Here is a 16,860-nt window from a genome sequence, read left to right as displayed (position 1 = left end):
CTGTTTCTTAGTCTGCCTCTATCTTTTTCTTTCCCCTTCACTCACTTGTTTCATCTCTAAATCCCACATATAAGTGAAATCGTATGAATTTTGTCATAATGACTTATTTTACTTAGCATAATACTCTCTAGCTACAACCATGTTCTTGCAAATGGTAAGATTTCATTATTTTTTGTGGTTAAGCAATATTCCATTGAATATATACATACAACTTCTTCCATATGCATTCATCAGGTGATGACACTTGGGTTATTTTCATAATTTGCCTTTTATAGATAATGCTGCTATAAATTTCAGGTCCAAGTTTCCCTTTGAATAAGTATTTGTGTATCCTTTGGGTAAATACCTAGCAGTGGAATTGCTGGTTCATACAGTAGTTCTATTTTTAAGTTCTTGAGGAACCTCCATACTGTTCTTCAGACTGACTTCACCAGTTTGCATTTCCACGAACACTGCAAGAGTGTTCTCTTTCCTCCATATCTTCACCAAGACTTGTTGTTTATGCTGTTAATTTTCATCATTCTAAAAGGTGTGAGGTGATAGCTCACTGTAATATTGATTTGCAATTCTCTGACAAGTGATATTGAGCATCTTTCTATGTGTCTGTTGACCATCTGTATTTCTTCTTTGGAAAAATGTTTATTCGTGTCATCTGTCGATTTTTTAATTGGATTATTTCTTTTCCAGTGTTGAGTTACAGAAATGCTTTATATATTTTAGAAACTACCCCGATATCAGATATGGCATTTGCAAATATCTTCTCCCGTTCCATAGGTTGCATTTTCATCTGTTGCTTGTTTCCTTCACTGTGCAGAAGCTTTTTATTTTTATATAATCCCAGTAGTTTATTTTTGCTTTTGTTTCCCTTATGTCAAGAGACAGGTCTAGTAAGAAGTTGCTCCAGCAAAGGTCAAAGTGGTTACTGTCTGTGTTCTCCTCTAGGTTGTTGGTTTCCTGTCTTACATTTAGGTCTTTCATCCATTTTGAATTTATTTTTGTGTATTGTGTAAGAAAGTGGTACAGGTTCATTCTTCTGCATGTAGCTCTCTAGTTTTCCCATCACCATTTTTTTGAAAAGATAGTCTTTTTCCATTGAATATTCTTTCCTGCTTTGTCAAAGATTAATTAATCACAAAATTGTAGGTTCATTTCTGGATTACCTATTCTTTCCCCTTAATCTATGTACCTATTTTTGGACCAGTATCATACTGTTGTTATTATTAAAGCTTTTTAATATACTTGAAGCCCAGAAGTTTAATGCCTCCAGCTTTTCTTTGCTTTTTCAAGGTTACTTTGGCCATTCGGGGTCTTTTGTAGTTCCATACAAATTTTAGGATTATTTGTGCTAGCTCTATGAAAATTGCTATTGGTACTTTGAGAGGGATTGCATTAAACGTATAGATTGTCTTGGGTAGCATTGATATTGTAAAAATGTTTGTTCTTCTAATCCAAGAGCATGGAATATCTTTCCATTTCTTTGTGTCATCTTCAATGTCTTTTATCAATGTTTTATAGTTTTTGGAGTACAGGTGTTTCACTCTTTGGTTAGGTTTATTCTTAAGTATTTTGCTCGTTTTGGTGCAATTGTAAATGGGACTTATTCCTTAATTTCTCTTTCTGTTGCTTCATTATTGGTGAATAGAAATGCAGATTTCTGTATGTTAATTTTGTATCCTGCCACTTCACTGAATTCGTTTATCAGTTCTATCAATTTATCAGTTCCATCTATTGTAGCCTTTTGGATTCTTTCAGCTTTTCTATGTAAAGTGTCATGTCACCTGAAAATAGTGTTATGTTTTACTTCATCCTTACCAACTTAGATGTATTTTATTTCTTTTTAATGTATGATAGGTATGGCTAGGACTTCCACTACTATGGTTAAATAACATTGGTGAGAGTGGACGTCACTGTCTTTGTTCCTACTGTAGAGGAAAATTCTCAGCTTTTACCCACTAAGGATGATATTCACTGTGCGTTTTTCATAGTCTTTATTATGTTGAAGCATAGTTACTCTAAACCTATTGTGAGCATTTTTGTCATGAATTGATGCTGTACCTCAGCGAATGCTTTTCCTGCATCTATTGAAAGGATCATGTGGTTCTTATCCTTTTTCTTTTATTTATATGATGTATCATGTTGATTGATTTGTGAGCATCGAACCATTCTTCAATCCAGGAACCAATCCCTCTTGATTGTAGTGATTTTTTTAGTGCATTGTTGGATTCTGTTTGCTAGTATCTTGTTGAAGATTATTGCATGTATGTTTATCAAAGATAATGACCTGTAGTTCTTTTCTGTGGTGTCCGAATCCATTTTTAGTAGTTAGCATAATGCTGGCCTCATAGAATAAATTTGGAAGTTTTTCTTCTTTTTCATTTGTTTTGGAAGAGTGTGAGAAGAATGGGTATTAACTCTTCTTTAAATGTTGAAGAGAAATTGCCTGTGAAGCCATCTTGGTCCTGAACTTTTGTTTTCTGGAAGTTTTTTGAATACTGATGCAATATCCTTGTTCACAATAAATCTGTTCAAATTTTCCATTTCTTCCTGCTGCAGATTTTTTAGTTTTTAAAAATATTTATTTATTTTTGAGAGACAGAGCACGGGCAGGGTAAGGGCGCAGTGAGAGAAGGCAACACAGACTCCAAAGCAGGCTCCAGGCTCTGAGCTGTCAGGACAGAGTCCGATGCAGGACTAGATGCCATGAACCATGAGATCATGACCTGAGCCAAAGTCAGATGCTTAATCGACTGAGGCACCCAGGTGCCCCTTCCTGCTTCAGTTTGGTAGGTTATGTGAGTCTAAGAATTTATCTACTTCTTATAGGTTGTCCAATTTGTTATCATATCATTTTTCATAATATTTTCTTACAATTGTATTTCTGTGGTGTTGTTATTTCTCCTCTATCATTTGTTATTTTGATTTTTTTAGTCTATTTTCTCTCTCTCTTTTTAATTAGTCTAACTAGAGATTAATCATTTAAAAATATTTTTCAAAGACCCACCTCCTTTTTCATTAATCTGTTCTGTTTTTTAAATTTCTATATCATTTATTTCTGTCCAAATCTTTATTATTTCCTTCCTTCTGCTGTCTTTAGTCTTTGTTATTCTTTTTCTAGCTCCATTATGTGTAAGGTTAGGTTATTTATTTGAGACTTTTCTTGCTTCTTGAAGTAGATCTGTATTGCTATATATATACTTCCCTTTTAGAATCACTTTTCCTGCATTCTGAAGGTTTTGGTGTGTTCTGTTTTCATTTTCATATATTTCTATGTAAATTTTTATTTCTTCTTTTATTTCCTGGTTGACACATTTGTTGTTTCGTAGCATGTTATTTAACTTCCATGTATTTGTGGTCTTTCCAGATTTTTTTTGTGATTGACTTCTCTATTACAGTATTGTAGTCTGAAGTGGTGCATGGTATGATGTCAGTCTTCTTGTATTTGTTTAGGCCTGCTTTGTGGACCAAGATATGGTCTATTCTGGAGAATGTGCCATGTGCATTTGAAGAGAATGCGTATTCTGCTGTTTCAGGATGGAATGTTCCGAATATATCAGTTGAGTCCATCTGGTCCAGTGTGTCATTCAAAATCATTGTTTCCTTGTTGATTTTTCTGCTTAGATGATATGTCAGTGGGATGTTAAAGTCCCCTACTATTGGTGTATTAGTATCAACATACTCCTTTATGTTTGCTATTGTTCTTGCATATTTGGGCATTCCTATGCTAGGTACATAAATATTTACAATTGTGATATATTTTTATTGCATTGTCCCTTTTATTGTTATATGGTGTCCTTTGTCTATTACCGCTGTCTTTGTTTTAAAGACTACTTTGTCCTGTATATGTATTGCAACTCTGGCTTTCCTTTGACATCCATCTATATGATAAATGTCTCTCCACCCTCTCACTTTCAATCTAAAGGTTTATTCATATCTAAAATGAGCCTTTTGCAGGCAGCATATATGGGTCTTGTTTTTTTTTTTTTATCAATTCCATCATGCTATGTCTTTTGATTAGAGTGTTTAGTCCATTTACATGCAGAGTAATTATTGATAGGTATGTTTATTGCAACTTTTTACTTATTTTGTGGTTGTTTCTAGATACTTTCTCTGTTCCTTTCTTGTCTTTCCCCTCTTTCATGTTTTACTGATGATTTTTAATGATATACTCATATTTCTTTCTCCTCTTTGCCTGAATTAGTGATTTTTGATATCCAGTTACCATTAGGTTTGTATATAACTTCTGCAAATATTAGTTTATATTAAGTTGATAGTCATTAAGTTTGAACACATTCTTTCTCCTCTCCTCTCTACATTTTAGGTATACATTATACTTTATATCCTGTTTTTTTGTGAGTCCCTTGACTGATTTTTCACAGAAATATTAATTTTTACTGCTTTTGTATTTCCTGCTTTATACTATAACTTTTAGTCTCTCCTTTCCACTCAGAGAGTCCCCTTTAATATTTTTTCAGGGCTGGTTTAGTGGTCACAAACTCTAGTTTTTGTTTTTCTAGGATAAGCTCTTTATTTCTCCTTCTGTTCTGAATGACAGCCTTGCTGGATACAGTATTCTTGCTGCAAATTTTTCCCATTGAGCCATTTGAATATATCATGCCACTCTTTTCTGGTTTGTCAAATTTCTGTCGAAAAAACTCCTGCTAGCTGCATGTTTTCCCTTGCAAGTTAACAACTCTTTTGTCTTGCCAATTTTAAGATTTTTTTCTTTACTGCTATATTTTGCAAATTTAATTATAACATGCCTTGATATGGACCTGCTTTCATTGATTTTGATGGGAGTTCTCTCTGCCTCCTGGATCTGGGTATCTTTTATCTTCCTCAGATTAGGGAAGCTTTCAGCTATTATTTTTTCAAATAAAATTCCTACCCTCCTCTTCTTCTGGGACTCCAAAAATATGAATATTATGTTTGGTGAATCAATAAGTTCCATAATTCTATTCCCAGTTTACATATTTTCTATCTTTTGTTCAGCTTCTTTACTTACTATTACATTGTGTTCATTAATTTATTCCTGTTTCTTCTAGCCTACTGTTCATTGCATCAATAGTGTTTCTAATCTTATGTATTGCATTCTTTGTGTCTGATTAATTATTTTTTAACTCTTTTATCCCTGTGGTAAGGGCCTCACTGATATCTTCTATTCTCTTCTCAAGCTCAGTATCTTTATGATTGATGCCTTAAATTCTCCATCAGGCATGCTACTTATATCAGTTTCATCAAGTTAGGTCTCTGGCCATGGACTTCTTGTTTTTTCATTTTGGATAAATTCCTCCATCTTGGCATTTTGTCTATTTCTTTGCCTTCTTCTCTGTGTTAGAAAAGCCACATACATCTTCTGCTCCTGAAAGTAAATGGCTTATGAAGAAGAGGTTATATAGTGCCCAAGGTGTGGCATTTCAGGGAGTCCCTTGAGTGTGTGATGTATTCGCTCTGCTATTGTCTTTTGACTGCTCTATCCTTCATGCCAGTCATCTGTAGTGGTTCTCCTTGCCCAATGTGAGCAGTGTTTTTTCCCTAGCCTGAATGTGGTGAGTTTTAACTAACTGTGCTCTGATCTGCTTATGAAATGAGATTTGTCACCATCTCCACTGGAACTGACACCCTGTAAAATTCTCTGGTCAGGATATATGGTGTGGGCAGGGTCCTGTGCTGGTTTTCTGTGGGAGGGGCCATCCATGCTGCGACTGAGGCAAGTATGAATGAGGAAGGTCAGTTCCACCAGAGTAGAGAGGTGTGGGGCTTAGTGTAAGCAAGCTAGGCAGCCAATGTCTACCCTGTGCCACTTCCTGCAAGTGGCTGAGAGGTGGGGAAAGGAAACGGTGCACCTTTGTATTGGAGAAGTGTCTCTGTGAATGCTGTGTATCAGAAACATGCTCAGAGAAGAGTAAGTAATCTCCCCACTATGTGCTCCAGGGGCTCTTCAGACCATTTTCCCCATGCTGTATGGCCGTCCAGGTTGTATGTCTGCCTTTTCTTCAACAGTAGCAGAGTGTCCTTTGGGCTTTACTCCAGTCAAGCCCACACACCCTTAAAACTCCAGGCTTTTAAGACTTCCGGTTAGCAAGAATTCAAGAAATTCAGCCCCTCCCATTTTTCCAAATCAATGGCTGTGGAGAAACGTTCTCCTTGTGCCTTCCCCTGTGTGCTCCTCTCTCACCCTTCTCCACCATGGCTCCTTCCCAGCAGGCGGGATTTGTTCCACTCTTAAAGCACATCTTTACACTTCCTGCCTTCTTCAGTATGGCCTCTTTTCTCCCATTAGGGTGTTTTGTCAGTCTTCCCGTTGATTTCTGAGGCATTTAGGATGATTTGATATATATATCTAATTGTATTCATGGAAAAAGGTAAGTCTAGAATCCTCCTACTCTGTTGCCATTTCTGTTTCTCCAAATCTGTTTTAGTTTTCTGATGGAGTAGGACGCTCAACAATGAAAGTTGCATTTAAGGCATGATTTCTGAAACATTTTAATAAAGGCTAAATCTTCCCATTATCAAGTAAGGTGACCCACAGTAATAGGGGATACTAAAATCTATAAAAATCACTATAATTGTTATTACTTTGAAGGACTGAATAGTATCTTCAAATACACAAAACAGTTGGCTAAGACAAATTCATTCAGATCCACAGAACATATTTAACCTTGAATATGTTTCTACCACTTTAATTCTATCTATAAAATAATTACCTTATCCTAATGTTAAGAACTATATAGGAAATCTATCAGTTGGTTTACTTTTATTACACTGTCTTCCATGTTAAACTCTTATCTAAGTACATTATTTCATTTAGTCACTTTTTCATAGTATCATTTGCAAAGGCATTCCTTTAGTGTTTTTTTACATTCTGCTGATGTAATTTGCCAAATAAAAACTTAATACCTCACTATTCTGTCTAACTCATACAGGTCAGTCTCTTTGGTTCAGTCCACTAGCCAGCAAATATATGTATCATCATGACTAAGGATTTGAGAAGAGGCTATGACAGAAGATTGTTCCCTTTAATAGGAATTTGTTCTGTGTGGAATGGAGAATAACACTGGCCAAAGGGGCACTTGGGTGGCTCAGTCGGTTGAGCGTCTGGTTTCAGCTCAGGTCAGATCTTACGTTTGTGGGTTCGAGCCTGGCGTCGGTCTCTGTGCTGACAGCTAGCTCAGAGCCTGGAGCCTGCTTCAGATTCTGTGTCTCCCTCTCTCTCTGACCCTACCCTGCTCGTGCTGTCTCTCTCTGTTTCTCAAGAATAAATAAAAAACATTAAAAAGTTAAAAAATAAACACTGGCCAAATATTTCACGAAATTCTGTACATTGTGTTTTAGACAACCTTAGTTTTTTAATGAGGACTATGAAATATCCTCTTACTTCTCCTCAAAGAGGGAGTGTTTGAGAGAAATTAACCAGAATAATTAGAAAACCTAACACAAGGCAGGTCTATATGCTCTACATAGGTTTTCTAGATTTATTGCAAAAGTACACAGTTCCAAGGAAGAGGAAGGAGAAGGGGGAAAAAAAAGCACTTTTTTCAATAGGCAAAGCAGTCAATGTTAAGGAAACACTAAGGAAAATATACTGTTTAAAATGTAACTGGAATTCCAGAAGGAAAGGAATATAGAGTAAATTTTTACTGAAAATGTGAAGAAATTTTCCAAAAATCCATAAAGTAAAGTAAACAATATATCTTAGAAACACACTGAATCTAAAATGGGTTAGAAAACAAGATATACACATAGGCACAAACACAAATATAAATGATACATCCAGGTATGGTGAAGACAAAACTTTGAAAACCAAACATAAAGAAATACTAAAACAAATCATTGAAAAAAAATGTTCATTGGGGTGCTTGGGTAGCTCACTTCATTAAGCTTCTGCCTATTGGATTCTGCTCAGGTCATGATCTAACAGTTTGTGAGATCGAGTCCCACATCAGGCTCTGTGCTGACAGTATGGAGCCTGCTTGGGGTTCTCTCCCTCTCTCTTCTACTCTCCTGCTCATCGCACACACTCTCTCTCAAAATGAATTAATAAATAAATAAGTTTTAAGAGTGCATTCTTTACAGAGGTATAAGGTTATAAAATATGTAACATTCATTACTAGAAGCAATGCAAGCCAGAAGATATTTGAAAGCCATCCTCTAAGTAATAAAATAATAAGGGAAATTCTACTTAGAATATTATACCCAGAGAGAATATCTTTCAGAACTGAAGGTGAAATACAGATTTCTTTAAAAAAAAAGAAAGCTGCAACAATATATTACCTGCACACACTTGTATTAAAACAAATGTTAAAAAGCTTTATGAAAAAAGGAGTATAGTATCTGACAAACTTTTAATTGAGACAAAGATATGTGGAGGTATTGAAATGCTATAAATGAAGTTAAAGTGAAAAATGTATTTTTTAGAACTTTAAAATATAATCAAACTTCTAAAACAAAATAATAACAATATGCTATGCATAAAATATTTGCTTTCTCTCATGATAGATTAGCTTGCATTTTTGTTTTATCTGAATAGAATTATTAAGTAAATTCTCTTCTATGCCTGTTTTTTTGCTCAGCATAATAAAGATGGAATTAATTTACATATGTATCATATTTAAGTTTTTATCACTGAGTTGTCTTCTGTTGTATGACTACACTACAATTTTTTTAGTCTACTTACCTGCTAATAGTCAGATTGTTATTTGATTCTGGCTATCACAAATATAGCTACTAAAAACATTTCTGTGCAAGTCTTTATATACATAGATAAATAGCTTTTATTTCTCTTGGAAAAATATCTAGGAATGGAATGGCTGTATTACATGGTAAACACAAAAACAAGCAAACAGTTTTCCAAAATGGAGGTGCCATTTTACATTTTCTTTCTTTTTGTGGGGAAGAGGGCTTGCTATTTATTTATGATCAATATTCCATATCTGTGATCCTCTCCAGTGAGCAGTCCTTTGAAATGTTGCCCAAGGCCTTTGCCAGTCTGAGGATGGAGTCACCTGACTCATTCATCCTGCAAATGGTCACACAGCGCTGATTTTAAACTGGCCATTGAACTTACCTGTCACCTTGTCAATCTTGATCATGTTCATCTGGATGGATGCGTCGTCCTTGGTACTGACGATGGGCTTGCTGAGAGAGCATTTACGGGGCAGGCACCCGTCCAGGAACTCACAGGCAATAGTCTGCATGTACGGGGCACATCTGCTGCCATGGCCACCATTTTCAGTGCAGAACGGCCATTTTACATTTTCACCAACAGGGTCTTTCAGCTCCTCCATATCCTGCCAACACATGTCATAATCAGTTCCTTTTTTTTCTTTTTCTATATATTTTTTTTTTAATTAAGCCATTACAATAGGAGTGGAGTGACATCTTATTGTGGATTTGCTTTGTATTTCCTCTCTGATCAATGACTTTGAACATGTATGAAATATATATTTATTGGAAATCATATACGTTTTTGGGAAACTATACCTTTTAAAAGTAGCTGTTTAAATGTTTTCAGTGTTTTTTCTTACTGACTTTTGAGAGCTGTTTGTGGAGTATGTTCACAAGCCTTTTATCCAATACATGATTTGCAAAAATATTCTCCCAGTCTGTAGTATGTGTTTTTACTCTCTAAAGAGAATTTTGAAAAGAAAAAGATTTTATTTTTCCCAAAGTCCAATATATCAAATTATCTTCTATAGAATATGCCTTTGTTGTAACATCTAAAAAATATTTGTGTAACATAGTGTCCCAAATATTTTCTCTTAATATTTCTTAAGAAAATTTCATAACTTAGGATTTCCATTTTTATGTATGATCTCATTTGAATTAATTTTTGCATATAGCATAAAACATTTATCTAAGTATTTTAAGTATAGGGATGTAGTAATTTCAGTAACATTTGTCAAAAAGACGATTCATTCTCTCCTGAGTATACTCGGCACATTTGCTAAAATACATGTAAATCTAATCCTTCACTCTCTATTTTATTCTTGACTCCAGTTCCATGTTTTTTGATAATTATAGCTTTATAATGAATCTTAAAAGTAGCATGTGCTTGGGGTGCCTGGGTGGCTCAGTTGGTTAAGCGTCTGACTCTGGCTCAGGTCATGATCTCATGGTTCCTGGGTTTGATCCCCACACTGGGCTGTGTGCTGACAGCTCAGAGCCTGGAGCCTGCTTCACATTCTGTGTCTCCCTCTCTCTCTGTCCTTCCCTCACTCATGCTCTGTTTCTCTCTGTCTCAATAATAATTAAAAACATTTTAAGAAGTAGGTTGTGCTTATCATTGTTTTTCAGACTTGTGCTTATCGTTGTTTTTCAGACTTTTGGTTAATCTAGTTCTTTGCATTTCTATTTGATTTTTATACTCATTTTGTTAATTCTACAAGGGAAAAACCTATTTGATCCTTGACTGGGAATGCACTATGTCTAAACTTTGAAAATTTTTACATCTTTAATATATTGATAGTCATCACATAAAGTATATTTCTCCTTTTATTGAGATATTTAGTGACTTTCAACAACATCTTATAATTTTTAGTGCATGAATCTGACCATTATTGTCAGATTTATGCCTGATTACTGTGTATTTTTGATGCCATTATAAACTGCTTTTATTGCTTAAACTTCTGGTTATTAAGAGTTTAGAGAAATATTGCAAATATTTGTCAGTTGCTTTCTAAAACCTTACTCATCTCAATAATTCTAGCATGTTATTTTAATTTCTGTTACATGCTCTACATAGCAAATTACATCAACAGCTCATGTTAAACAAGAATTTTATGTCTTTGTTACCAATCTGAATCCTACATTTCTTAGTCTTATTGCACTATTATCTACTACAGTGTTGTTCCTGATAATGGCCTTTTCACATCAAGAATGATGTCAGCTGTAGGGTTTACATAAATGATCTTTATCAGGTTGAGCAAGTGTCTTTCAGTTCTGAGTTTGTTGAAAGTTTGTTGAAAGGAATGAATATTAAATTTTGTAAAATACGTTTTCTAATGAGAGAATCACAAGATTTGTCTTTTTATATCTGTTAATACGGAAACTTATACTGAGCCCTCTTGAATGTTAAAACCAACATGCATTGAATGATTTGTTCATAATAACAATAATAACAAAAATAATGTAGTTTCTTCATTGATGAACATGATCTCCTCTGTATAACAATAGGAGTTAGACAGGGTTTTAGTGTTAGAGAAGATTTATAGGACTCAAAATGTCAATACTCACTTAAGAAAAAGAGACATATAGGAATAGCATTAAGAATATGCATCTTGACCAATGATGAGAACACTAACTCGAGTTTTCATTTTCTTGCTTTCTAAGAGCCATGATGGTCATTCTGATCATTCAGATTCGATCAGAAACCACCAGGAGGGTCTTATAACAGAAGAACCAGAAGCTTAAAATAGAGTCTCAGCTGGAACTTCTTCTATGTTGCTAGGAATGGAAGTATATTTCTTGCTATGTAAGGAGGGCCAGGGAAGAGTCCTCTGGGAGTCTCAGAAGGTATAAATTGTCAATTTACCTGATACTATTAATAATCACCACTGCCAAGCTTAAACAAACCATCCTAAATTCATCACAGGGCTCTTTGTATTAACCAGTGCATTTCATAATTCAAGCAGGAGGCAGTGCCCTTCAGATACTTAAGAAAGTTGGTCAGGTCAATTCCAGGCCAACAGAATTAAATCCTCATAAGCCTCCCTACCTGTCAGAAAAATCCACAAATGTTTCTCTCTTGTTAATACCCTTTTATTTATTAGTCATCAGAATTAATGTGATTTATAATTATACATTCATTTGCTGAACTGAAAGGGTATTCTTCTAATTTTTTGATCCTCCAACAGCGGAACTTGAAGCAAGGACTTGAGTGCAGATATTGTGGGGGAGGATGAAGCCCAGAATGGAGATATAATAGAATAAAGTGAGCAATTCAGGGAATAAAGAAAATTCTGTATCAGGATGCATTATACATTTCACACTATTGAATAACAGGAGCACAGTTCTAAGAGCAGCCCTTGATAATTATTTGAAAAGCCTGTTTGAATTGATTTCCTAATAGATGAAAGGCTAGAACATTTATCTCTTAGCTGCTTTCTTCCACTGGCAGAGGATGGCCTCCAGGGGCTTCAGTCACCCCTGTACCCTGACCTTCTTATTAGCATGTGCTCAGAGGCCAAAATATAGTAGTATTGGAGAAGTCACTGGGGAAGAAAAGTGGCAAGATGCTAAGTGTAGAAATTGGGAGGCTCAGCACCAGGTAAGTCTGGTCTCACTAGAACTGTCTACTACCACTTATACTAATTTAGGCTAATATCGGAGGCAAAATAAAAAGATGCATCACAGAATGCAAGAGATGTGTGTATATTTATTTGTTTATTGTCTTTTTTATCTACTAGACAGCAAGCCACACATTTTGTATGTGACTAAGAACTGTGACTATTTTATACACAATGCTATATGATCTCTTAGTCTTGAACTAGTGTGTAATCAACACTTCAACACTTTAGATATATATATCTAAAGAAGGAAGAGAAGAAGAAAAGGAAATAAGGAAGATTGGTATAAGTCCAGTTTCCATACAAAGGTATACATGAGGAATAGAGGGGACTGGTGTAGCACTAGTGGGTATAGAGACTGCAGAAACAGAAACTACAGTAGGATGAAAAGAAATGTACAAAAACTTCCATTAATATTCCCAAGTCTAAAAGTCATCTACTTTACAGTTTTGGTTCAAGTCTACTATGGATACTTAATTATTATAATATCAATAGCAATTAGCAGTATATTTCAAAATGAAACTATCATTTGTATTGACTCATCTGGCACATTCTAGAGCTGAGATCACTTGAACAAAGATCAAAACAGTTTGCTCTTTCTTTTTATTCTTAGGATGTTCACTGAAATCCTTTTTGACAACTGTCAGATTTTCTACTGCTTTGTCTAGGAAAATGATAGCTAGCCTTACGGCCTTTGGGAATGTATATATCGAGTCAGAAATCAACTTTTGTATTGACTCAGAATATACAATATAAACAGATGGTTCTATAGTCCCAAAGAAGTGTTTTCATATATTTATTTATTTTGGTGTTTACACACACTTCATGACCGATAGATTAGTAACTGAAAGCTTCTTGAAAAAGATTAGAATCACTTGCAATTACTTGAATGAAAAGAAGCTGTTATGTTTGCATTTGATGTGTTTTTGTTTGCCTAGAGGATAAATAGTACTTTTTTTTTTCTTTTTTGCTTTCAGTAGTCTCATTGTAGATTTTTAAGCTCACATTTAGAGTTTTTTGGAGACGGTTACAATTAAATATCAAAAAGAGCAAAGAAAACATTACTTTTAGATGGTTCTACTCTGCCTCAGATTTCATTTTTATTTTCTGAGTATTTTATCAAAAATAAGAAAGGTAAATAATGGCAATTTAACAATAACTAATAAAGGTTAGTAGGTATTAAAATTAAATTAGTCACAAATAGCATTCACAACAAGATTGGATTTTAACAAACTAGTTAGTGTTAATGTGAATTGTCCAGGTAGTTCTTATTTAAAGAAGAAAATGGATTTTATATTGTATGTAACATTTCATAGCATGTAAGACTCCAAATGATGAATTGTATTAGACTATATTAAAGTTCCAGTTAAAAATATTTACACTTATGTTGCCAAACCTAAGTAATTCAGTGAAAATTGAATTTTAGAACACCCTTAAGTGAATTAATGAATGGATGGATGAATAAATGTATGAATGAATAAAGAATGAATGACTATGTTCCCAAGTAAATAAATACTATCTTGATGCTTTCAAGTATCTAAATAATCACCCTCTCCCAAAAGAGAGACATGATTGCCCCCAAAATTCCCAATTTTAAAAGTCGATGAAATTAATTTTTTAATCTTTTTATTTTGAAATAAGTTTAAACTAAAAGAACAGTTGCAAAAATTATTATACAGATTTCCCTTATCCCCTTCACTCAGTTTGCCCTAATTTTAACATCTTACACACCCATTATTGACACTAAGAAATTAGCTGTTAGCTAAACTATGTAATTTATTCATATTTCTCTGGTATTTTTCACTAATATCTTTTTTTTTCATTCTGACATCCAACTCAGTATTCACATTTCATTTATCATTGATTTTTTTCCCATTTTCCAACCTATGACAGATCTTGTCTTCCCTTGTTTTCCTATCTTGGCAATTTTGAAAAATACTGATTTAGTATTTTTTAGACTCCTTCAATTTGTGAGGATTTTTTTAGTGTCTGATATCAAGGAGGATATTATATTTATATGTATTAAAAAGGAAAAATAGCAACCATATACTGGCAGTATCTGCCATATTTCCTCAATATAATATTATCTTGTTTCCATTAAACAAAATATATATTTTTATTTTTAAGGAAAGAGGAATACATCTTTCAAATCTAGGAAAATATTGTTTCTTTTTAACTTCTCACTCACATGGATTAGTATGGTCTGTGAATCTTGCCTGCAGTGATTACTAATGTGTATTTTTCTATTTCATTATATTTATATTTACTAATTGGGATTTTCTGCAAAGAAATATTGCCTTCCCCTCCATTTTATCCATTTGTTCAATCATTTATTTATATCAGTGTGTATTCATGCATGTTTACTTTACTATTTAGGTTGTAATCCAACATTGTCATTTACTTTCTGCTTAAATTGTTCCAACTTTGGCCAATTGGAAATGTTTTCAGTCCCTGGCAATCAACATTCTATTTGGTGTCTCCATGAACTTGACTTCTGTAGATATCTCATGTTAACTGAATTATACCACATTTGTTCTTTTGTCTCTAGCTTATTTCACTTAGCACAATGTCTTCAAGTTTCAACCATGTTGTAGCATGTGTCAGAATTTTGCTCAGGAGTCATTTTTCATGTTTTATGTGATTAATATTCTTATAACATTTTGTTTTCTTATGATATTGGAATATCACTTATTATAATGAGAAAATCTTATCTTTATATTAAATACGTTGTAATGCCAAAATCGCAGTATTCTCAATGGCCAGAGACCACCAAGGAGACCAAGGCACGCATGTAAAGGCAAAGGGCTTTATTATTACGGGCTTAGGCTCGCCGGGGCCTAAACTCCGGCTCACAGACTTCACCAGCGCAGTGGATCCGTGCTGAGAGCCCCGAACAAGGGACGAGTAGGGTTTATATGGGGCTTGGGAAGGGGGACTTACAGGAAATGGTGACACAGATACAGCGATCCAATCATTATTGTACAACAGCATTGGCAGTAACTTTAACCATACATTTTGTTTAGAGCGTTCGTTACTTTTGGCGGGACCCAATTACAAAATCACTCTAATATTTAGAGTAGTTTTGAAATTAACCAATTACAGAGCGAGTCCAGGGTCTTGTTCAGCGACTAACGGGTTAACTTTAACATTAGGTAACAGGGTCCTATCTAAAGTTCCTATCTGCAGGCCTCACCTTAAGGAATGTGGGGAGAGGTAGCTGGCCTTTCCTGATTGGATACCGCAAGGTGGTCTCTCCTGCTCTAGGCAATGTGTAACTGCCTGATAGTTTTAGGGAAACGGAAACTTAGGCCTTCTAGTTCAGAGGGGAAACTTAAAGCCTGTCATGGCACCTGTTTGCTTCAGATTCGTGTTCTTATAATGTATTCTCTTAATCTCCTAATAGTATAAGAAATAGTCTGATACTAATATTTACAAATACTGAAATTTATAATTTGCAAAGTGAGAGAACTATTTAAAAACCATGGCTTGAAATGCAAAAAATGAAAACAATAAAGAGAATTTACACATAGAAAAATTTTAAGCTCACCTGGGATCTTAGGCTCCAAAGTGACTTAATTACTTGAAATCCAACATATGACAAATTCTTTCCAGCAAAGATGTAACACATAACTGTTTCAACTTTGACATCACAGTGGATAGAGAGGAAAGTCACCATACATAGGACGGAAGCAGCAGATCAACACTTAAGGCCTTTTTTCAACTTTGAAGCACGTGGTTGAATTGCAGCCTAGATCCTCTAGGAGTCTCAGGTATGTGGTAAATCTGCATCCATCTGCTCTACTCCAAAGATCTTTGCAGAATGCTCATGAGGGAGATTAGGAGTTAGGTATAAAACCTCACAAACTGGGAAAGACCTTTTCTGACACACAGGCATATCAGTCATTCTGTCTTCTGAGGGTGGAAGAGAGAAATAAAGAATAAAGCAAATCTCTCTTGTATGCTACATACTACAGTGAGTAAGAGGCAGTAAGTGGTCACCCATACAGGAAAGACAGGACACCTAATATTGTGATTGGAGTATGGATCCACTTTTGATTGTAGTTAACATGTTCTGTTTCTTTTGAGATCTCGTCGGTGGAGTACAATGCAAGTGTCTTCATCTCAGTTAGTGTGGCTCTAGAAAACCTCACTGCTTTGGTACTTACTCTTGCTAAGAAATTCTCTCACATGGATTGGCTCATAAAATTATACAGAGATGTTCATTACAACTTCTCTCTCCTCATTGTGATAAGATGTGGATCTGGTTCAGTATACTAGTAAGTCCCCTTTACATAGAGTCTCTGTAAAAAAACATTACCCATAAGCACAACCCTGTTCTCAGATGCACTACTGAGTCGGCCCGCGACCCACAACGAACGGTTCCTGTGGGGGAGGGGTGAGTGGAACAAGGAGAGACAAGGGGACAAGTCTGCAGTTGCTGATCAAGTCCGTTTATTGAGAGAACACACACATCTTTTAAAGGCAGAAAACGGGCAACTTGACGTAAGTCAGTTGCTAAGAAACAAGGGTAAGGGTAAGAGAGAAACTAAAACTGCAGATTCAGCATAGCACAGTG

Source organism: Suricata suricatta, chromosome 2 (genome assembly GCF_006229205.1).
Source record: "Suricata suricatta isolate VVHF042 chromosome 2, meerkat_22Aug2017_6uvM2_HiC, whole genome shotgun sequence".
Lineage (NCBI taxonomy): Eukaryota > Metazoa > Chordata > Mammalia > Carnivora > Herpestidae > Suricata > Suricata suricatta.
This window is presented reverse-complemented; position numbering follows the sequence as displayed.